This window comes from Nannospalax galili, unplaced genomic scaffold (assembly GCF_000622305.1).
Source record: "Nannospalax galili isolate Female #2095 unplaced genomic scaffold, S.galili_v1.0 scaffold1640, whole genome shotgun sequence".
NCBI lineage: Eukaryota > Metazoa > Chordata > Mammalia > Rodentia > Spalacidae > Nannospalax > Nannospalax galili.
Genome location: NW_008346098.1, coordinates 497,541 through 522,189, shown reverse-complemented (window position 1 = coordinate 522,189; position 24,649 = coordinate 497,541). Strand labels below are relative to the sequence as shown.

The window sequence follows — 24,649 nt, the reverse complement described above, 5'->3', positions numbered from 1 at the left end:
TGGACTGAGCGACTACGGATTCTCAGCCTCTCCAGTGTGGTGCAGCCACTGTTGGACTACTCGGACTCTATCCTGTGAGCTAAGAGCTAGTCTAATAAATCCATATAATATTATATATATATATATATATAATATGTGTGTGTGTATAATTGCCATACATTTTGTGATGCTTAATTCCAGTGCTGGGGATTGAACCCAAGGCTACGTGCATGCTAGGCAAGCTTTCTACACTGAGCTACTCCCTTACCTTGGCTTTTTTGAGTCAGGAGCTTACTATGCAGCCCAGGCTGGCCTCAATTTACAATCCTCTTCCCTCTGTTCCTCAAGTGCATACCATCATGCCTGGCTAGGTTGGCTCTTTAACCTTTGTGTCTATTTCTAATAGCTGTTATACAGTTTACTTTTTTTCTGTTATGAATGTAACCACTCAGCTTTCCTAGGCTGCTGTCTCCATTGTATGCATCTTTTCATTCTTTTACTTTCAATCTATTTGTACCTTTGAACCTAAATTGTGTCTCCTGTAGTCAGCTTTTTGCTCCAATTTGATGATTACTAACGTTTGGTTGACTAGTTGATTTATTTCTACATAATGTTACTGTTAATCTTGTTGGATTTAGATATTTCATTTTTTGTGTGCATGTGTCTATGTGTCTATGTGTTCATATGTGTGGTATGTATGAAGGGGGACATGTGAGTCTGGAAGTGTACATGCATGGATGTGTGTATGCATGGGGAGGTCAGAGAATAACTTTGGATGCTCTTCCTCAGGCACCATTTACCTTGTTTTTAGCACAGGGTTTCTCACTGACCTGGAACTCTCCTGTCTGGCTGGCCATTGAGCCTCAAGTATCAACCTGTTCTGGCTTCCTCAGTGCATGCCATGACACCTAGCTTTTTTTTTTTTTTTTTAGCATGAGTTCTGAGGATCAAACTCATATCCTCTCAGGCTTACACAGCAAGCTCTCTACCAACTGAGCTATCTCCCTAGCTCTCACTTTTTGCTTTTAATAGCATTATATTATTTTGTTATTGTTCTATTCCTTCTTTACTGCTTTTTTTTAAGTATCCAGTAAATATTTTTTAGGGTCTAAGTAAGCATCTGTTCCTTGATTCTGAGAGGTCAGTGGGAACAAGTTCATTAAAAACATCTACTTTCAGGTGCTGGTCTCTACCCTGCTCTGCATGCCACTGTTCTTGATGCAGTAGGAAGAGCTGCCACTGTAGTTGGTATGACTGGTGGAGGCAGAGGAGGCTATCAAGAGGGCACAGTCCAAACCCTGGAAGATTGCAATTCTGGCTACCTATGTGTGGGATGTTTAACCACCCAGGGTAAGTTTCCCACCAAAGAAACCTAGGAACCTGACCCAGAAGCCTCCTCCTTAAAGACTAGCTTTCATAATTTGGGAGGATACTGTGCAAGCTGTTAAGGGAGAAAATTCACAACAAACTTTAGCAGTGTAGTAGTGACACATTTATGTAGGGGGTAATCAACAGCTATCTAATTGGACTTAAGGCCCTCTCCATGGGAGGGAACTCAGGTGTGGCACTGTAAACATAGCCAAATACACATTGTTGGAGAGGTCATAGATCCTAGAGAAAACCCTACCTCTGCCATATCCCTAGACAAGTGTAATTTCTTATTGTATGATAAATATGGATCCTTATATTTACAGATAAGTATACCATTCACCATTCATCAAAGAAGCTTCTTTTTGCAACAAATGGAGACTAATTATAGAATTCCACAAGTGGTCACACACAGAGAATAAATACTGGAGAGATGCCCAGCTCTAAGTGACACATCTATAATGGAGCCTCTATACTTAAGGCTTATGGAACATCGTGGAACAGGGATAGAGAGAATACTAATGCATCTCTCAACTCTTACTAGTGAAGCTTCCTCATGTAACAGAGTATGATGCACACAGAAGGCCAAAATGTAGAGAATAAGAAACTGCAGAGTGTGTGTCCCTGGATAGGACTCCTATATTAAGCCTTACCCACCCAAGACTCAGGGACCATTGTGAAAGAGGGGGCAGAAAGATTCTAAGACCCAAGGTTGGTTCATGAGGACTCATAAGGAAGCAGAGTCTTCCAGGTCTCTGGGACCTTGCTCATATGAACCTACAGCAAAAGTGTCAGCATGCACAAGACCTATGCAAACTGAATCAGACAAAAATTCAACATAGAACTGGGGAAATGGGCAGCAGGCCCTAACCTTAGCTGAAGAACTATTGGCAGCTGATTACTACTGGGTGAGGGACAGTTGATCTTCTTTAAGGGAGAGACCCTAGATAGGCTGACCCAGACCCCAGTGGATGACTTTGCACTGAGAGACTTCTGGATATATAAATTTAACTTGATAGGCCTTAACATGAATGACAGAATGCATTAAATTCGATGGGAGGGGGCGATAAGGGAGAGTGGTTGGGGGAGGGGGTATAAAGATGATTAAGATGTTTTGTATGAGATGCACAAAAATTCAATTAAAATATGCGTTGAAAAACGTGACCATTAAAGTAATACATATTATTATACTACTGTAAACTGGGCTTCAATGTATCAGTATTTATTTCATTGTGTTAACTGTATACTTGTAAATAAAATAGTTGCAAACCTTAAAAACTATCTCATCTCAGTTTGCATTCTCATACTTTGCTAACTTGAGGAATATCAATAGATCAAGAAGAATGCAAATAAGTTAAAAAATGAATGAAAAATTGCTTCCTGTGTAAATAGGACAGCAGAACATTCATTCAGTTCAATTCAGCAGTATTCCAAAACAAATAAACACAATTACATTTCCTTCATTGGCTTATATGAGTTATTCCTGATTCATACATCAACAGCATACTTCTATGGTCATTTACTTCTTACTAGAAAGTGTCTTAGTAATCCTGACACAGTCATATGCTTTAGTCCATGGATGTCTGCTTATGGCCATAATACTGAGAAGCCTGACTCTACAAGTCAATTTTGGAGCACCACCAAGACACTGGGAATGTTTTCCTTATTGAAGACTCTTCAGTGCTTAGAAGCAGTCTTCAGGCTACTGTGGAAAGAAAAGGAAACAATCTGATTTGATTAAACTGAAAGTTATATTAGTTTTCTACTACAGACAATTATATTAGAAGATAATAACATTCTCTAATGTAGATTTTATCAGTGTTTCTTCAAGTATTTTCTTCAAAAAAAAAATAGCACGGATATGGAGATAATGACAAACTTAAAGAGTGACCCAGGGGTCCTGGGCATATAGTTTAGTATAAAGCACTTGCCTAGCATCCATGAAGTCCTGGGTTCAACTAACAACACACACAAAAGTAACATTGAGATGGATTACTTAGCTTTTTTAATTGGACAACTTGTCCCATTTTGTGTGATTGATATATGCCATTTTTATATTATTGAGCTAATTAAGAAATACCTGATTATTTCCAGCATCTCTCTTGCTGAGAGACATACATTATACATTATAAGGTGCAGACTTAAATACTAAACCTTTAGTAATTTATCCATCCAAGAAGGAAACCCCAAAGATAGTTTGGCATGTAAAAACACATTTACAAATTCTGGAACTGATTTTGGGCATTGAATCTGTGTTGGGTTTGCGAGTAAAGAACCAAAGGAGCATGCATGCTAGGCAAGTGCTCTACCACTGAACTACACCTCCAGCCAGGAACCGATCTTGGGAAGGCAATATTAAAATAATTATCAAAAGAGAATAATCATTAACATGAGACAGAGACATAGATACCTGGGATGAATGGTTGCAGCTTGGGTAGTTGTTAATAAAACTATTACTAGATAAACATAGCCAAAGGGGTAATTATAAGGAACTTCAACTATTTCTGAAATGAGGGAGGAACCTTGGTTTGGGGTTTTGTTTTGTTTTGTTTTAAATAATCAAAGGTATGACAAAGTCAACAGAAAGACCATGAACTTATTCTGGACTGATCTATAATATCTCCTATTCAATCGCTTAAAAAAACATAATCTTTAGGGGCAGGAGAGAGGGCTCAGTGGTTAAGAGCACTGGCTGCTCTGCAGAGGACGTAGGTTTGGTTCCCAGCAATCACATGGTGGCTAACAACCATTTTTAACTCCAGTTATAGGGGGTCCATTGCCCTCTTCTGGCCTCTGTGGACAGTGCATGCCATGGTGCACTTATATGCGGCAAAACACATAAAAAAATTAAAAAAGTAATCTTTACTACCTTTTATTAAGAACAAAATAAATATTTCAAGACTAGTTTGTCTATTTTTCTTTCTTTCTCCCTCCTTACATGTATTTTTTATTTAATATCTTTAAAAGATGAAGCTGGGCATGGGGGCGCACGCCTTTAATCCCAGCACTCGGGAGGCAGAGGCAGGTAGATCTCTGTGAGTTCAAGGCCAGCCTGGTCTACATAGTGAGTTCCAGGACAGCTGGAGCTACAGAGAAACCCTGTCTCGAAAAGACCGGAAAAAAAAAAAAAAAGATGAAGTCTCACTCTGTAGCCCAGGTTGCCTGGAACTCTTTGTAGCCCCAGCTCACTTTCAGCTCCTTGCATTTTTCTTGCCTCAACCTCCTGAGTTTTCAGATTATAGGCATGAATCGCCCCTCCTGGGCTTTGTCATTTTAATATAGAGGAAACAACCCTCCCAAATTCTACTCTTGCATTAATGCAGTAATTGACCATAAAGGATTTGCTTCCTCTAAAAAAATCTTTTAAGTCCATTAAAGCTGAGTTAACTTCATAAAGATATTAATGCATTTCATTGTTTCCTTCCAGATTCAGTATTTGCAGGTATTATAAACCAAAGTAAACAAAGTTTTCCTTTTCTCGAGCTTCTACAAGTAACCCATTCAAATTTTGTCTTTTATATCTTTCACATCCTGGCATATTCACAGACAAAAGCCCTCATTTTTTTCCTTGATAAATAAAGCCACACTCATCATGTGGCTACAAACACAACATTCATGCTTTTTGCCACTTCAGTTTTTAGAGTAACAATGCCCATATAAATTACAGCTTTTAACCAGTGTTCCTAGCTCTGTTTCTTCACGAGGATAACTCTGGGCAAGCAAAGGTGTGTGGTTTGAACTATAGAAACATTTAGCTGACCAGCAAAAGTTAAGCAATTGTAATCAAACTTCTTTTTAAAAAAATATTTTATTTTTTAAATTTTTATGTGTATGAGTGTATTGTCTGCATGTATGTAAGTACACCCATGTAGTGCAATGCCAGAGGTCAGAAAAGGGCATCAAATTCCCCTGGAACTGGGAGTTATGGGTGGTTGTTAGCCTCCACGCGGGTGTTAGGAATTGAACCTGGGTCCTTTGCAAGAGCAATCAGTGTTCTTAACCACAGAGGCATCTTTCCAGGCAAGTAATCAAACTTCTTATGCTGATGTATCTCTTTGGCATTTCATGAGGTGGATAAAACTAAACATATACATGGATACAACTTGAAGGTTTGTTTACTCTCAAACATACAAAAAAAAGAGAGGCAAAGATGTATGCATGTGCGTGCATACTATGCTTGATGAACGATCTTTTGTATTCTAGCTTTCTAAGAAACAAATGAGCAAGATGATATCACTCTGTGAAGCCAGAAAGAAAGTAAAACAAGACAATGAGATTAGAGTGGTGGAGAGTATTTCATTGTGGGGATTGAATTTAATTTGTATTTTAAAAATATCCTGTTTGTATTTTTTGCCTGCGTGTATCATGTGGGTGCAGTGCCTGCAGAGGCCAGAAGAGGGAATCAGATCTCCTGGAACTGGGGTTAAGGATGTATTTATTAGCTGCCATGTGGGTGCTGGGAACCCAACCTGAGTCTGCTGTAAGAACAGTTTTCTTAATCACTGAACCATCTCTCCAGTCCTTAATCTAAGATGTAAGCATGATACATAAGGAATTTGTCTTTTTTATGCCCAGACTGTAAAGATATTTTAAAGAAATACATGAATGAAACCTTTATTCGTGCTAATTGTGTCAGATAGGATGAATAGCTCTCATTTTGCTATCTTACAAATGAAGTAAGGTATTTGCAATTCTTTAGCTACTGACATACTCAGAAATTTAGTTTTCTAATTTCCATTCCAACAGTAGAATAAATGTGATTGTGTAAGTGAAAAGACAAAACATTGTGTAGATACATTCAAGGTGAGTCCAGTTGGGACAAGACTGTATATACTTCTAGTAGGGAATTCAGACTTTCCTCTTTTGCCTTGCTGTTTGGGCCTAAGAGCAAACACATGGTAAAGACAGTGATGATACCCTCCTAAATGGAAAAGGTGACTAAATATCTCTGATGCTGATTCCAGTCCTGGGTCTTGCACTGCCTCGGAGGGGGAAGCCAGCAGCCACAGCAAGGCAGACTCAGTTGCTAGCTGCCGTCCTGAGGGGGGACCCCCCCCCCCATCCCTTTGCAGTAACCAGGGAACATTTTATAATTGTCCTTTAGCATGTTCTTTTTGTTGTTGTTTTTTGTTTTTTTTTCCTAGTAAAAGAGTTTTAAAGCACTCGGAATTGAATTGCACTTGTTTTTAGGGCCATGCATGTTCTCTTTTGAACACAATGTGCTCTGGAGTGATAACCCTTACAATTTTTGTCAAATCATTTGGTTCCTCCCTCTGAAGAACTGGCATCTGGTAATGATGATTTGATGTCATTTCTGCTGAACTCATCCTTGAGGCAGAGGAAACACTCTAGGAGGTAAATTCAAGGCTTACACCGTGTCAAAGGTCAGCTAGGGCAAGGGAGCATGGTTCTCACATGCACTGGAAAAAGGGCGAAACAACTTTTCAAGGCACCAGTAGCCTTTGCCTGTGTGCCCCACCCGCCACAAAAGTAAGATGGACGGAAATGCTACTGAGTTAAAAGATGGGCTGGAAATCCTCCCTCCGTGGATCACAGAGCGGGGCAAGAGACAGTAGAGCTGGCACTGTTCTGTGTGCAAACTGGGCTGGGAACAGAGGGAATGGCAGGTCTTTCAGATCTGAATGCTAATGGGCCGTTGATCACCTTAGATTTTCATGTTATCACAAAATAAACAGGATGCTTGGAGGTGTGTTATGGCAGACAACCAACTAATTTACACCGGTCCTTGTAAGTCAATCTTCCTTCCCAACAGGGCTATCCTCGCTTAACAGAATGAACAGCCAGCCTTAAGGATCTCGCACCCATCACATTGTACACCAGGAACTCTGAGTTCTGGCTCCCCTATTCGAAGCTACTTGGGTAGACTTTCCTGTACTTAGACCTCAGCAGGAAAGGATCTTGGAAGACGCATTGTGGGCTAACCCGTTTTCATCACAGATAGCGGAAGTCCTTTGAGAAATGACTTGTTTATGGCTACAGGCTGACTGCACCGCACTGACGTGGAGGAACCCCAGAGTTCTCCCTCAGGGCTCGGTTCTCCCGAGAGTCCAGGGAGGCTGGGAGGAGCGGGGCGGAGGGTTGGGTCTTTCCGGGGCGGCCGCGCACTCCGGGTGCTGAGCGCGCGTCCCTGCGCTCCCGCGCGCTCCCGGGCCCGGAGGAGCCGGAGCACGTTCTGGGCTCCGGCTGAGGCCGAGATTCCAGAGCTGGGGTCGCTTCCGGGTACCGGATACCCTGCGGTCCTGGGGACCTGGAAAAGCGTCGAGTTTTTGCTCCAGGAACTTTCAGTAGATTTGCTGCTTTTAAAACCGGGTTTCGAAGCTGAGTCGGGACTCCGGATCGGATCTGGGGTGAGTGAGGTCAAGGGATGTCTTTTGTGGGGCTCTAGCTGAGCGGTGCTCCTCCGAGTCGCGGTCTAGCCTTCGCATTGCCCCTACCCCGGTGCCCTGCCAGTGCGTCTTTCTCTGTGTCCTCGCCTGCCTCGCATGTTTGAGTTTCTTCACTTCACCCCCTCGTTCTTACCTCCCGTTCTCAGTCCCAAGTTTCAGCCACCTTCTGCACAGTCTTGGGCCCCCGGGGAGGCCGGGGCTTGGATGGGTGAGCCCTAGCCCCACTCGCAGATCACTTTCTCCCTGGGGTCCCTGCTCCTGCCTTCCCTCTCCCGCAGCCTCTGTAGCCCCTGGCTCTCCGGGCCGGAGTCCGCGCTCAGCTCCTGAGCCTGGGCGCGCCCGGCCGCAGTGCAGGGTAGGGTTTAGGTCTTTGCAGAACCAGAAACAGGGTTATCAGAGCTTCGTATACCTAAGGGATCTGGAGTTTGGAGTCATGCCTGGTGGGTTTTAGTCGTGGTACTGTCTTTAGTTACTTCATCAGCATCTCACGGAACCGTGTTTCTTCATCTTTGGAATGGAGAAACTATCCTTTTCAGATGTAAAGCAGAGTTTGGAAAAGGATGATGAAAAGTATCTTAGGGTCCTTTCTTACAAACTTCCTTCTTGGGTTGTCTGCTCATTTAGTTGGGACTTAGTTTTTCCATTACTGGTTCTTTTGCACACTTCAGTCTTTCCTCAGTTCCTTGTATGTAGGGACAGTCCGTATGTTCTGGTGTCTGAGGCACGCCCAGGATTTGACACGGGGACTGGCAGACAGTGGGTGCTCAATATCAGCTCACTGAGTGAATGGTGGAAGGCGTGAATCATAAAAACCCATGCAAATGTCAGGGGTTTGATTTCCATTGAGCCTCATGGATGGACTCTCAGTTTTGGAGTTGTTTCTCTTAGCTAGCAGAATCCTAGAGCTGGTGGTTCTTTGGACTGTGTAGACTAAGCTTCTCCAGCCTGGGGACTGCGATGGTAGAACTGTTCTTTCTCATACACCTCTTGAAAGACTACCAGAACATCTGGTATGATCTGCTGAACTGCGCAGTGGGTAAATAAGCCAGAAGGAGCAAGAACGCCTTCACTGGACTGACTGGGGAGAACAGCTCTTTGGTGGGTGGGAGATGTTTGAGTTAGGTGACTGAGGCATTTCCCCTTTCTGGACCTGGCCTTCCTCACTGTAAAATGAGGAAGTCTGAGTGGTACAGATGTCTGTCTGTGGTGATCTTCGGTTCTATGAAGCACTCTCCACTATTTGAACACACACAGGACAGCTGGGTTGAGCTGTAGGACATCAGGAACTTCAGCCATGAGAACTGAAAAAGCCAAAAAGTGTTTCTCTGTCTCATCAGAGGCCCCCTATCTCCAGTCTTCCTGGGGTTATGAATCGTACTGTGGGGTGACAAGTCCTACCACACTGAGTCTCCCAAACTGACTTCTTAGAACCTCAGAGCCACAGGCACTATTGCACAAAAAGTCTGGAGATTTGCCCCGCCCCCACACTTGGTGTAGCCAGGGAACTTAGTAAGAAGCCCAAGGGTGACATGCCAAGAACATAAGGGGCTGACACAGCCTTAGGTGCTTTCCCAGATATATTCTGATCCTCCTCTTAAGAAAATGAGCTTCCGTTCATCTCTGTGGATTAAAACATACGAATGAAGGCAATATCGTCAAAGAAACAGGATCTTTGTTTTGCTTGGTTTTGCAGTGCTCTTTCTGTTTCGATGTATAGACAGACACCAGTAAACCCCCTCCCCCCACCCCAGTTTAAAGGTACACTTGTTGGTATCATCTCACTTTGAAGTCTTGCCTAGCCACATATGGTGAATGATGGAATAATAATTCTGCCTGATACTAGTTGGTGTTTACTTTGATCTAGGCATAAATCTCAGCATTGATGTTACTCTCAAATTTCGTGTCTACCATGATCCTCTTAGGAGGGACCGTTATTCCTTCCACTTAATAGGTGAGCAAACTGAGCTCTGGAGAAAGTAACTCACCCATGATCACACAGGAAGTCAGTGGCAGGCTGAAGTAGGATACTAGGTAGTCTGGCTCCAGGGTCCATCCTCCAAACTTCTTTAGAATTCTGTGGAGGCACGGTTAAGATCTTGCCTTGCTTGCAGGATGGCCTGGGGGATGGAAGTGAAAATTGTTGGCCAACATACCATAGGATCACTAGGGACGTAGACTCCTTACAAATCACTAGGGAGGCAGAAGGTGAACCTCAAGAAGGAGCAAAGTGGTAAAGACTAAGGGTTGTGTAGCCAACAGGGAGAGGAACCTTCAGAATTAGAATTGCTTGCGTATTAGGTAACAGCAATCCTGATTGAAGCTGTCTACCTTAACCTGCTTGTTGTATACAGATGTAACTTCATTATTCATTGATTTGGATTCTGATTGGCTGACTGGGTATGACTTGCTGTTGACCCACTTTACAGGATCAGGGTGAATGAAGTAGCAGAAGGAGAAGGCAGGGAGATAACCAAATTGTCCTTCCCAAATTAGTTTCCATTAATAATGACAAGTATCTGGCACCCATGTCACTACTCTTGATCCCTGCCCCAGGCAGACATTGCTGATTGGTATGTCTACTTCGCCTTCACAGGCTCCAAATCCTTAACTCAGTGTTCTGCAGAGTCTCTACCAGTTGATCTGGGGTTTCCCTCTTGGTCTCCTGAACTTCATGTTTTTCCTCTGGGGCATGGTTAAGGAAGTTGTAAGTAGAAAACCAGGAGCCTTTGTGGTTTAGTGCCTTAGAACATAGTTTAAGGCTTTTCAGAAGATTACTTTTCACTTTTTAATTTTATTTTAAAAATTTGAAAATTTGAAAATTTTATGCTGTTAGATAAAGCTATTTTTCTGCAAGTATATAATGCATTTTGAGCACATTCTCCCCTGCTACCTTTGCTTTTCTCATCCCTCCCTCCTCCCATCTGTTCCCCTTGCTCCCCTAGACCGTTTTACTTTTACTTTCATACCATATATACACATGGATTTATAAAGTCTAGTATCCCCAACTGAGAGAAAACATGCAATATTTGTCTTTTAAAAAGATTTGTATTTATATTTATTTGTATGTGTTTGTGTGTGTGTGTGTGTGTGTGTGTGTGTGTGTGTGTGCACATGTGTATTTGAGTGCCTGAAGAGGCCAGAAGAGGGTGCTGGATCTCCTAGAGCTGGAGTTATAGGTGGTTGTGAGCTGCCTGATGTGGGTGCTGGAAACCGAACTCAGATCCTCTACAGGAGCAACAAGGGCTCTTGACTGCTGAGCCATCTCTCCAGCCTCTGATACCTGTCTTTCTGAGACTGTCTTAATTCGTCAAATATGATTATCTCCAGTTTCATCCATACTTCATTCTCTGTGTGTGTGTGTTTGAGACAGGGTCTCCCTGAAGCTCTAGCTGGCCTGGAGCTCACTGGTAGACCAGGCTGGCCTCAATCTCACAGAGATTTGCCTGTCTTTGCCTTCCGAGTGCCACCACGCCCGGGCCTGTACTGCATTCTTTATTTCACTCTTTCCTGCTTTTTCATCAATAGTCTTCAACCACAGTCCATCCTGGAAGTGAGGATAGACCTGTGGGGGAAGGCAGGATGTCAGTAGTATGCATGCTCATCCCAGAACCCATGTGTAAAAGTCAGCTATGGTGGCCTGTACTTGCAATTCCAGTGCTAGAGAGGTGGGGATCTCAGGGTCCTAGGGCTTGCCAGCTCCAGTGAGAGGTCCTGCCTCAACAAAACAAAAAAACAACAAAATGGGCTGTGTCCTGAGGACCACCACCTGAGGTTGACCTCTGGCCTCTACATTCACATGCACACACATGCATGCATGCTCACGCACATGTGCATCCACACACATACATGCACATACATACAAAATAAAAAGTAAAAATCTGCTGGCAAGATGGCTTTAGGTAAAAGTGTTTATTATGTAGGCCTGATGTCCTGGGTGTGATCCTTGGAACCCATAATGGAAGATGAGAACCGACTTCTAAAAGTTGTCTTTTGACTTCTACATGTGTGCTATACTGTGGTATGCACATATCCCCCTCCCCAATAATAAATAAAAATAACTTAAAAAACTCCAATTCACTGTGCTTAAATTGGCAGCTTTGAACATTTTTTATTCAGTTAGAGCTCTGTAAGTCAGAGTCTGTGTGGGTGTCATGAGAGTAAAATCTGTGTCATCAGGCTGCTTTTCTTTCTGGATGCTCTAGGGGAGAATTGTTTCCCTCTTGAGGTTGCTGGCAGAATTTGCCTCCTTTGGTTGTGGGCCCAAAGTCACGGTTTTCTTTTGGGTTGTAAACAGAGTGCAAGTCCCTGCTTTGACAGATACTGCAGTCTGTGGCTTTCTCTTTCAACTAGCAATGAACCAGTCCTTCCCACATCCCTCTGACTTCCTCTTCTACCTTCCACTTCACTTTTAAGGGCTCCTGTGCTGGGTTGGGTCAATCCCCTGTGATTAGCATTAATCACATCTGCAAAGTGTCTTGCCTGCACTCTTATGGCCCCACTCTGAGTCATGCTTCCTTTCCAAGGTGCTGGGGACTTTGGATATCTTTGGGAGGCCGTTTTTCTGCCTGCCACACATATGAGGCCATCTTTGGGAGAGTGACAGGTTTAGGATGACACAGTGAGGCAGGGGCTCAGTACTGCCACTCCATGTTCTGTGGACAGAGCCCCTGCATACTGTCTCATTAAGAGTGTTCTTTGTCAGCCATCACACAGCAGCACTCTATCACAGGCAAATAATGATGGATGGTATTGCCTTAAACAGGATGTTGTGGATTTAGCCTGGGTTTTCTCTCCTGCTGGCTCTCTGTTTCTGAAGTTCTATGATTGGCTGGTCAGATGCAGTCTACGTGCAGTCTCCATGAAGTCTCAAAGCGCTCTGGCTGCCCTTCTGATCTCTTTGAAAAAAATACCCTGTTTTCCCATTTTCCCATCCACAGAGGAGCAGAAACTCAAGCAATGAACAGATCTTTAGTCTGTTAGAATTTTGGAGGAGCTGGGTCAGTTAGGGTGAAATGAGAACAGAGTGCTCTGCAGGGATCCCAGGTCATTAGAGAAAGACCTCTGATTTGAATCATTTCATATTTCTGATAGTTTGTGTGCCCTGTCCATTCCTTCTTCTGGCCCATTTATTTGGAACAAAAGTCCCTGGTGAAATGACTGTGCTGGACTAGCAAATGTTTGAAGTTAACTATTACATAACTATTTCCAAGAGTTAATCGGAGGCTGGAATGTTCTTATTCTGGACATGGCAGGGGAAACCTGCTTCCTTTCATCAGCTTCCTTGCCCTCTTCTGAGAATAGAGAAAGCCTTACACTGTGGCACCTGTCCACCCATGCCGAGATCTTGTGTATTTGGAGTCAAGCTAGATCTTATACTCGCCAGCCCAAGCATGCTGACAAGAGGAAGTAATTCCAGAGGACGTGATTCTAAAAGGCCAGGTCCTCTGTTAGGTACATATTGGGCTGGGAAAGAAAGTGGCTACCATAATCTTTGAATGTACAAAGAGTCCAGAAAATGGTGAAATCAGAGGCTTTCATGTTATTTTGGAGATATGGTGTGGATTTGAGGGTTCTGGAGACTACTGCAAGAGTTAGGACTCTTTTTGGACCTCTGCCACTGAGTTCCATGAGTTGAGCCCAATGTGAAGTAACCAGGCTTCCCACAGCCATTCTTTCATTAGACTTATATTGTTGGCACTATGGTGCCCTACACTCTGTGACAGATGGTAAGGATACTGCAATAAACAAAACACAGTGTTTCCATTTTCAAGGGCTTGCATTTGAGGGATCAAAGGAATAAGTATGTAGCCTGTTAGGAATAAAAGCCAATAAAAATAAATCAGCAAGTGTCAAATAAACTAATTTTAGATTGTGAAACATTATGAAGGGGCTGAGGCTGTAACTTCACTAGAAGAGTGCTTATCTACCATACACAAAGCCTTGGGTTCAATTCCAAGTACCACCTAAGCCAAGCATGGTGACTCATGCCTGTAATCCCAGCACTCAGGAGGTAGAGGCAGGAGGATGACCTTGAAAAAAGTCAGCAAGTTTGAGACCAGCCTGAGCTCCATGAGACCTTATCTCAAAAACAAAACAAAACAACAAAAAACAAAAACAAAACGAAAAAACAAAAACAAAAAAACCCCACCAAAAACCAAAAACCAAAACAACAACAAAACCCACAACAAGGGCCTGTGAGATGGCTTGGTGGTAGAATGGTGATCTGAATTTGATCCCAAGAACCCATGTAAGGTACAAGAAGAGAACGTACTCCACAAAGCTGTCCTCTGATTTCCACAAACGAGCTGTGGCACACTCCCTCAATACTTCTCTCTCTCTCTCTCTCTCTCTCTCTCTCTCTCTCTCTCTCTCTCTCTCTCTCTCACTAAAAAACACAAAACAAATCCCACAAGACCCCCAGCCCTCCAACAGAGTGTGTGAAGAAAATAAGATGAAATCCAAAAAAATGACTGGTAGGTGACAGTGGTAATTTAATAGGGTGAGTCTAGGAAACTTCTGGACTTAACATTTTGGTTGAGACCATGGATTGAGCACTCAGCATTCTAAGAAGAGAGCAAACACATAGATCTTCAAGTGGATAAGTCATTGGGATACAGGTCATTAGTTGCCTCAGGGTGACGGTGGCCAATTGTGCCCCTTCATGATAGTTGGGGTGATCTCTATATTTTAGATATTGCATTCTTCCCTCACAATCTAACAGCTCCTTCTGAGGATAGAACCTTAGAGAGATCCCATGAAGAGGCACGCTGCTGGCAAAACCAAGTGATTCCCTGAGAACTACAGGCTTCATGTTCACATTCTGCAAGGTGTTTGAGTAGTCACATCTTCAAACATTCTGATTTCTGTCTCTTCTCTAGCCTTGTGCCTGGGGCAGAGGATACAGCATGGTCATTGTGTGCTCAGAGTTGTGGCAGTGCTGGATAAGGGCCACTGCAGGATGATACCTGCCTCTCTCTGCGTTTTCTTATACTTTGCTCTAATTAAACTTGCCTGCTAGCAGGAAGTAATTTCTTTTATTGCCTTCTTCCTCCATGAGCTCCTTGGTAGTAAAACCAGTTGGCTAACCGTTGGCAACTCCTCAAACATTGACTGTTAGCCACATTTCAGATGTAGAGGGTGTGTTGTTTCCGGTAGAACTTGAGACAGACCATCAAAGACTGTTTGCTTATGAAACTTATCACTCTGGTTTCCTCCATTAGATTCTGTTCAGTTTTAGACCAGTCACGACCAGATAATGAAAGGACTTCTGAACTTTTTTTTTTTTAACTTTTACAAAAACTTTATTGAGAGTTCATATATGTATATAAGGTGTTTTGGTCAAATCCATGCCCACTCCCTCCTCTCCAACACCTCCCTTATCTCCCCACACTTCTGAACTTTTTAAAAGAACTGCGCGCTCTCTTTTTCTTCTGTGTTTACTATGTCGGTTCAATTCTGTGACGCTCTGGGTACCTGGTGTTGTTCTAAGTGCTTGTGTTTGTCAACCTTCTGTTACTATAACACCTGAGACAGTCAACTATAAAAAGAAAAAGATTGCCAGACTGGAGAGATGGCTCAGTGGGTGAGATCGCTGACTGCTCTTGCAGAGGACCTGAGTTTGATTCCCAGCACCTATGTGGTGGCTATGAGCCGTCCTTAACTCCAGTTCCAGGGGATCTGATACCCTTCTGACCTCTGTGGCATTGTATGACATGATGCACTCATATACATGTAGGAAATACACTCATACACATAAAATAAATGAAAATTAAACAAAAAGAAAGAAAAGGTTGGGGGCTACAGAGATGGTTTAGTGGTTAAGAGCACTGGCTACTCTTGCAGAGGACCCCAGTTTGGTTCCCAGCACCTACATAGTGGCTGACAACTGTCCATCGCTCCAGTTCCAAGGGATCTGACACCCTCATTTGGCTTCCGTGGGCATTGCAGAACACGGGGTACACTTAGATACATGCAGACTGTGTACTCATACACATAAAATAAAAATAAAATATTTTTTAAAGAAGAAAAGATTGTTTTAGGCTCATAATTTTGAAGGTTCTATTCCGTGATCAGCTGTATTATTGTAAAGCAACACAGCATGGTAGGAGAGTGTGTGGTGGAGCAAGTTGCTTACTTCAGGGCAAGTGGGAGGCAAAGAAAGAGAGGAAGAGGACGGGCCTCTTGGGTCTTTGTCATCTTAAGGGACATGCCTCCCATGACCAAAAGACCTTGCACTAGGCCCTACGTCTTGATGTTTCCTCCACTTCTGAATTGTGTCTGGGTATTTTAGATTCAATTACAACAATATTTTATGCTCATTGGCTCACTTGACTTCCACAACATCACAGGGAAGTGGTTACTATGGTTATTAGGCCCCTTCTATAGGTGAAACTGATATATTCAAGGAAGTAGGTGAAGCCCCTGGTCAAACCCACCAGGACTCCGTATGTCCCAACACATCATGCATCTCGTCACTTGTAGGTTTTGTGGATGTCTGTTCTGCTCAGTTGGCATTTCTCCTCTTCTGTTTGAATTCTTTTGTGTTCTGGGCCCATATCAAAAGCCCCTTTCTTTGTAGTTTTCTGTTTCTCTTAGGCAAAATAAAAGAAAGAGGATTCATGCCTTTCTGAGAACCTGTTTGTTCTAGAGTCTACATGTGGTCTCACTTTATCCTCACGAAAGGATAATGTGATGCAGTACATCCCTCTTTCATGAATGACAGGATTGATGCTTAGAGATTTTAAAATAACTTGGTCAAAGTCAAGGATTCATATCAAGATTCTCAGCTCCAGAGTTCCTGCTTCTTTCCACTTCTCTCTTTTCTATTGGTTGAGTGGGTTACACCATCAGTGTGGGGGGTCTTTAGCAGTGAGTGGGTTATACCATCAGTGTGGGGGGTCTCTAGCAGTGAGTGGGTTACACCATCAGTGTGGGGGTTCTCTAGCAGTGAGTGGGTTACACCATCAGTGTGGGGGGGTCTCTAGTAGTGAGTGGGTTACACCATCAGTGTGGTGGGTCTCTAGCAGTGAGTGGGTTACACCATCAGTGTGGTGGGTCTCTAGCAGTGCGTGGGTTATACCATCAGTGTGGTGGGTCTCTAGCAGTGAGTGGGTTATGCCATCAGTGTGGTGGGTCTCTGCTTAATAGTCTCAGTGGCTTGCACTTTTTTGTACTTAGCAATTATAGTTGATGCTATTATCAGAAGGGAGAGAACTCTATCATCTATCTTTCAGTTCTTTCTTTTCATGTGTGTGAGAGTATGCATGTGTGTTGGTGTTTGTGCATGTTTATGTGGAAGTCAGAGGACAACCTGGAGTGTTGTTCCCCAGGCACCATCCACCTTTAAATTTTTTCTATTACTATTAGTATTATTATTAATGTGTGTGTGTGCACCAGAGGACAGCTTTGTGGAGCCAGTTAACCTCCTTTTACCTTTGCATGGTGTATTAGTTACTTTTCTGTTGCTGTGATGTAAACACCAGGACCAAGGGAACTTATAAAAGGAAGAGTTTATTTAGCTTACAGTTCCAAAGGGGCACGAGTCCATTATGGCGGGGAGGCATGGTGGCAGAAGTGGCTGGAGTAGGAGCAGAAGCCAAGCACTCACATCTTCAAGCAGGCACAGGAAGCAGAGAAATCTGGCAAAGCTTAAGAACTCTCTAATCTCATCCTCAGTGACGTGTGTCTTCCAACATGGTGAGATTCTCTAAGACCTCCCCAAACAGCAGCCACCAACTGGGACAAAATGTCCAAATACTTGGAGCCTATGGGGGATATTCTCATTCAAACTACCACCATGGGTTCCAGGGATTGCACTCAGATTGCCAGGCTTGCATGGCAAGTGATTTTACCTACTAAGCCATCCTGCTGGCCCCCATCTTGTTTTTTTCTGTTGTTGTTGTTTGCTTTTTTGAGATAGGGCCTCTTGCTGGTCTGGAGCTTGCCCAGCAGGCTAGGTTGGATGGCCAGCACTTTTGAGGCAAGCGTTTCACCTACTTAGCTGTCTCCTCGCCCACTGCCTTTATTTCAGTACTATGCATTGATCCAGTCCCAGCACAAGCAAGGCAAGTGCTCTACTACTTACCTACGGTCCCCAGACTGACAGTGAACTTCTTTTTAAAAATATTTATGTATTATTTTTATTTTATGTGTATGAGTGTATTGTCTACATGTAGATTCTAAATAAACACTGTTTACATCAATAAAACCACAAGATCTTACATTCTGATGAGTGTTCCTGTGTCATGTAATACCTGTGGAGGTCAGAAGAGGGTGTCAGATCAGCTGGAACTAGAGCTGGGAATTGATCTTGGGTCCTCCACAAGAGCAGTGTTCTTAACTGCTGAGCCATCTCTCCACCCCTCTGACAGTGAACTTCCTAAGGGCAAAAACTATTTTATTTATCTCTATGTCTAACCCTACTCCTTGACCTCTAGTATTAGTCGTGGTGCCAAAACTATCTATCAAATTAGATTAAACTGCCAGTTTCATACTTGGATTGGAGAAATAGGTCAGTTAAATCACTGTGATGGTTGATTTTTTTTTCTTGTATCATTAATATGGATTCTTATTTGTCTTAGTTTGCTTTGTATTTGTATAACAAAATATCCAAGGCTGGGTAATTTGTAAAAGAGATTTATTTAGCTCACTGCTCTAGAGGTTCAAAGAGCATGATACTGGCTTCTAATGTGGGTCTCATGGTGGTAAAACTTGTGGTGGTAAAGCAGAATGGGAAATGTGTGTAAAAAATTCTGTGTGTGGTATGGACTTGCTATATAATAACCCTGTTTCATGGTAAGACTCCAACTCCTGTGGGGTAGGCCTGATCCCTCTAAGGTAGTGGTACCCCATGACTCTCACCGTTGATCGCTCCTCAGCACTACAGTCCACTGAGAATTAAGTTTCCAGTGTGTGAACCTTTGGGGGACAAGCCATATTTGAACCACAACATTGTCGTCTTTGTTGGTAAAGTAAAAATACGTTCCAAGTCTGGGAGACTATCAAAGTCTAGCTGAAGGAGGGGAGTATGTTTGCTCATGTTAGTGAATTCCTACAGCCAGGAATTTCCAACCGTAATAAGAATTAATATTTGTAGAGAACTTACCATGTCAGAACACTGTTATGTGCTGTGTGTGGTTATCTCAGATAATCCTAAACCTGAGGCAGAGATCATTTTCCCATATTTGGTTTTCTTTTCAGCTTAGTAAATAGACGCATGAGGAGGTTTGAGTTACTTAGTCAAGGCTCCTTAGCCAGAAAGTGGTAGACCCACACATAAACACAGGATGACTGGCTCAGAGTCTGGTTTACAGTTTGTGACTGTAAAGATAAGGATCTTTCTATGGTCCCTCTTGTTTTTAAGTATTCCCCACATTTGTAAGAAGAGTTCCCAGGGCCTCATCAGAATGTAAGATCTTGTGGTTTTGTTGATGTAAGCAGTGTTTATTTAGAATCTACGATTGAGTAGAGGGGATGTTCTGTGTAGGAGATGCAGACAGGCCTGTGCTGAGCAAGATCAGTCCTGGGCCAGAGCTGCAACCCAGGTAATGCTGTGTTTGCTGTTCTTCTCCTGGGACCTTATTTTCTGTACTTGTGGACTTGCCTGCCTCTTAACTCCCTGGTGGAATCTTTCACTGTGTCTTTTCTTTGGGTCCTTACTTACAGTATTCCTTACTGGAGAACCACCTTCCTGCCATCTTTTTGTGAAGTTGTGAGGACTCTGTGCCTCAGGTAGCCCCACATGTTTTCACATAGCCAAAAAGCATGGCTAAGAAACCTGCCTGGCTGTCATTGTTTACCTCAGTTTACTTTACCGTCACATTCTGCAGCAGGCTTCTCTCTTGAGATCTACAGCTCCCATCTTTGAAAAGGTGCCAGAATTAAAAACAATACTGGAAATTGGGATGTCTGAGTTCCCTCCGTTTTACTAAGCTGTCTGTGACTCTGGGCAAGTCATGTCCTTTTTACTTCTTTTCATTTCCTTTGTTTTTTGTTGTTTTGAGACAGGGTCTCAGTGTGTAACCCTGGCTAACTCTGAACTTGCTATGTAGAACAGACTGGCCTTGAACTTGCAGTGCTCCTCCTGCTTCTGCCTCCTGAGTGCTGGGATTGTAGGCGTGCACCACCAAGCCTGTCATGTTTCCTTTCTTTGGCTGTCATTTGTAAAATGGATGGTAGCTTGTATGTTTTAAAGTGTGGTATCTGAATTCTATGTAGCTTTCTAGAACACCATTCATTTAATCTCTGGGGAACAAATCTGATAGGATATGGTGTTATCTTGGTTTTCCACTGATGCATAACAAATTATCATAGACTTAGTGGTAGAACATAACATATTTATTATCTTAGTTTTAATAGATCAAGATTTTAAACTGTCTTAGGTGACCCTCTGCTATAGAATTCATGGTGTTAGGAGTTAGGACTGAGTCAGTTCTTCTGAAGATAATCTTTTTATTTTTAATAAAATTTTAAATTTTATTATTTTTAATTTTGTTTTTATCTTTTTATAATCTTTTTATTAGTCCTAAGCTGTCTACAGCTTTACCTAAATGAGAATGAATAGCTTCAAGGTTTTTCTGTTTATTACCTTCATTGGTTTTGTTTGCATGTGGACCTGAAGCCAAAGGGGGGAACTGCCCACATGCAGTGATACTGACGGAATCTTAGATTATATTGCCATGTGACTGGGGTACTAGGGGACAGAATTCATGGAGACCCTTTTGGAGTGCTCTACGCTGCAGTTACTTAATAGCAACATCTTATTTATAGTTGTATATATTAGGCTTTCTTTTCTAGCTAGCTTTTCAGTTATTTTTTCTCTCCTCTCCTTTCTTTCTCTTCAACTTCTCGTCTTCCCTTCCATCCCTTCCCTCCCTTTCTGTGCTCGGAATGAAACCCAGGTCCCACATAGGCAAGGCAAACACTACAGCTGAGCTGTACCCCAGCCTGTTTTCCTGTTTGAAATCACAGTTTGTAGAAAACCATTAATTTAAGAATCTGGGTCCATAGATGATTAATTTTTTTTTTGTTTCATTGTTTGAGAGAGCTGTGTTGTAATGTTCCAGTGTAATACTGACTTTGTCGTTTTCTCCTTAGAGTCTGACATTATGTACATAAAAATTTAAAAAATCCTTTACCTTAAGGTATTTGTTGTCCTGCTTTTTTCCTAAGTGCCGACTCTGCCTGATAGTAAGATGTCTCTGTAGCTTGCATAATTCAGTTGTGTGGTGTTTTGTTTGCATCTTTAACTTTCAACCTTTGTTTTTTAGCATACATTTTATTTTTGTTATTATATATGATGGTAATCTTTCTCATCTTGGACTTATACCGGTTGCCTTTCTCTGTTCTGTTTGACTCATCTGTTCTAAGTCGCTTTCCTGCTTTCTTTTCTTTCTCTCTGGAAAATGTACTCTTTCGTTATTTGCCTTAATGGCTTCTCTGAAGATGACATCTATCCTTGATTTAACAAGGTCTAATGTTGTTCTTTGGTTTTGCCTTTCCCAGACTGTCAGGAAAAATTAAATTATATTACCTTGACTTTTGCTGTTTGCTATTGCTGTTGAATATTTTGTTTCTGTATTTTTGTCTGGAAATATCTTGCTTCACCATAATTATTAGCAATTATTTCCTTTCACCTATTTAAAGATATCATTCTGTTTTAAAAGTTTGTTGTTTCTGTTAAAAATTTGGCTATCAATCTAATTGTTTCTCATTTGAACATAGCTTGTCTTCTCTTTCCTTTTTTCTCTCTTTTTGATACAGGGTCTCCCTGTAGCCTCTGCTGGCTTAGAATTCCCGAGTTGACCAGACTGGCCTTGCTCTCATAGAGATCTGCCCGCCTCTGCCTCCCTGGTATTAAAGGCAAGGGCCACTATGAGCAACTATTTTTCTTTATTTTTGAACTTTAGCAAATTTGTTATCATGTACCCAATTATGTGTTTGTTTTATTTATATTCATGGGGTTCTCTTGGGCTTTGGTTTGAGAACTATTTTTCCTCAGCTTTGGAAAATTCTCACTATTTAATTCCAATTTTGTTTCCATCCCATTGTCCTCCCCCTGTGGTTCTAATTACATATATATTGTGTCTTGTCACTGTTTCCTCTAAGTCCTTTACTGAGTTTGTTGGTTGTTCATCCTGTTGTTTTGCTTTACTTCATTTGAAATATTTTTTCCGAGGTATTGTATACTAATCCTTTCTTCAGCTGTGCCTAGTGTGCTGCTAATCCTTCATGTTGAAAAAAGTTTTAATGAATTTCTGCGAATTTTATACAATATATTCTGATCACATTTAGACCCCCTCCCCATCTGCACCCCTTTTATAGCCCCCCCAATGGGATTTTATGTACTCTGTTATATACACTATGGCCTATCTAGTCATGTTTTTGTCCTCAAATGTCCTTTGGTGTGGGTTCATCCACTGGTACCTGGTTAACTTATCTAGTGTCACACCCTTAAAGAAAATCAACTCTTTCTCTCCAAGAAGTTAGTGGTCGCCAATAGTTCCTCAGCTAAGGTTGAAGCTTCTTCCCCACTTCCCCACTTCTATGCTGGAATTTTGACTGGCTCGAGCGTATGCAGGTCTTGTACATGCTGTCACCATTGCTATGAGTTCATATGAGTAACTGCCGAGCTGCCTGGAAAACTGTTTCCTTCTGGTCATCCACAGTCTTTCTATCCCCTCTTCTGCAATGCTCCCTAGGCCTTGGGTGGAGAGTCTTGATATAGGTGTCCTACACAGAAACATGCACTCTGTTGTCTTTTATTCTCTGCACTTTGGCCAGTTGTGATTTCCTGGGTTCATCACCATCTGTTGTATGAGGAAGCTCACTGTAAGAACTGAGAGATATTCTTTCTACTGCTTATTCCACTATGTTTCCAGAGCCTTAAGTGTAGAGGTTGCATAGTGGATGTGTTACTTAGAGCTGGGTACTTCACAGACACTTATTCTTTGATCTGTTGTGGAACTTTGTAATAGTCTCCATCTCTGGCAAAATGAAGCTTCTTTGATGAGTGGTGAGAGGTACGCATATCTGTGAATATAAGGATATATATTTAGAAGTAAGAAATTATGTTGGTCTAGGGATGTGACAGAAGTAGGTTCTCTAGGATCTCTGACTTCTCCGGACATGTGTATTTGGCTGTTTACAGTACCATATATGAGTTCCCTCCCATTGATTAGGCCTTAAGTCCAATTAGACAACTATTGATTACCCCCAAGATGAAAGTGCCATGACTGCAACCAGTTCGTCATGTTGAAATTTTAAAACATGATTTTTTTTAAATTTTATGTGCATGAATGTTTTGGCTGCATTTATGTAAGTGCACCCATGTCATGCAAAGCCCGATGAGGCCAGGAGAAGGCGTCAGATCCCCTGGAACTGGAATTATGGGTGGTGGTTAGCTGCCATGTGTGTGCTGGGAATCGAACCTGAGTCCTCTGGAAGAACAGCAAGTGTGCTTAATGGCGGAACCATCTCTCTACCCCAATCATGTTGGAATTTTGTTCTAGTATTTTGATTTCATTCTTTCAAAAAAAAAATCTGGTATTTTCTTACATTTCAAGTTCTTGGTCAAAATTTACAATATTGGATTTATTTTTTCTAAACATAAAAATGAGTAGTGTTTCTGTGTCTGTAACCTCATGTAGCCCAGGCTGGCCTGGAACTCATTATGTCAATAAAGAAGATCTTGATTACGTGATCCTCCTGCTTTTGTCTCCCAAGTGCTGAGGTTATAGCTGTGCATGACCATCCCTGGCCTAGCTGTTTACTTTCTGTTATTTTGATAATTTTGTTTTTGCTGTGCTGTCATTTTTACATTTTACCTTGTTATTTTGGTTATGTACTGGACATTGCACTACAAAGACAAATTGAAGCATGTCATACTTGGTGTTATTGCCTCCAGAGACGATGTGTGATTTGCTCCTTCTAAGCATCTGCTTAAATCTGGAATCATATGAATTTGATTTTAGGAACTGTGATAATTCAAAGCTGGCTGTGGTTTCCGGAAGGCCTGTTGTATGACCAGGTCACTCCTATTGCTAAGGGTGTGGTGTTCCCAGCTCTAAGTATAGGACCCACTTCCCCATCTGTGTTGGCAGTCCTGGGCTCCATCTGTTTATGCCAAGCTCACCTCCTTGGACTTCTGCTCTCTCCCAGATCATCTTCTGGTAATTCTCATTTTGTTAGTTCTTTATGCCTTCAAGGAGATTTTTCCTACCTGCCTTTCTAGTTGTGTTTAGAAAAATGACTAGTACAGTTGTTTTGTTTGCCATTGTCAGAGTTGGAAATCCTAATATTTTTAGATTGCGTGTCTCTTCTTAATTCTCTAAATCTGGAAAGGCTTTTGGCCAGAACACTAAGACTCTGCCCTGGATGAGAAGAGGACTGTGGGACTGGCATAGCCCATGCTCCTATACTCGGGTCTTTGTGGGCCTGGGGCGGCTGTAGTGGGGAGTATGGGGCTGGCATACCCCGCGCTCCTGCACCCAGGTCTGTGTGGACCTGAGAATGGCTATGCAGTGGAGAGTACAGGATCCAGAAACCTGAGTTTGAATCCAGTCTTTGAGCCTTATGGCTCCTGGCTGGCTGACTTTTCTCAGCTCTAGTTTCCACAGCAGGAAAAGAATATATCCCATACAGATTACTGTGAAATGTTAATGTCAGTGTGTGGGACAAGGCTGGATGAAACTTAATATTTGTATTTGCTAGCAAATATAAATACTGTAAATTGGTTAAAAAATTTGTAAACAAATTTCAGTTTGTTAAGCAAGTGCAACTTTGTATGATCCTTGACAGTAAAGAGTCATAGTGAGTACATAACAGCTATTCCAAAGACAGCATTTTTAAAACTGTGTGTGTGTGTGTGTGTGTGTTTGTGTGTGTCCCCAGTCTTT

At 42.3% G+C, this 24,649-nt stretch overlaps 1 protein-coding gene across 2 annotated transcripts in view; it reads left to right on the top strand.

Moving 5' to 3' along the window:
• The window catches only part of Smim3 (small integral membrane protein 3), a 51,257-nt gene that overhangs the window by 10,827 nt on the left and 15,781 nt on the right, over positions 1-24,649 (top strand). Inside the window, exon 1 of one of the 2 annotated variants that reach the window (XM_008842620.3) lies at positions 7,431-7,715. The exons of the other annotated variant lie outside the window; for it this stretch is intronic. The gene's annotated coding sequence lies outside the window, so the exon portion shown is untranslated. Of the gene's footprint in view, positions 1-7,430; positions 7,716-24,649 lie in introns of those variants that run through there. 2 annotated transcript variants of the gene reach the window in all.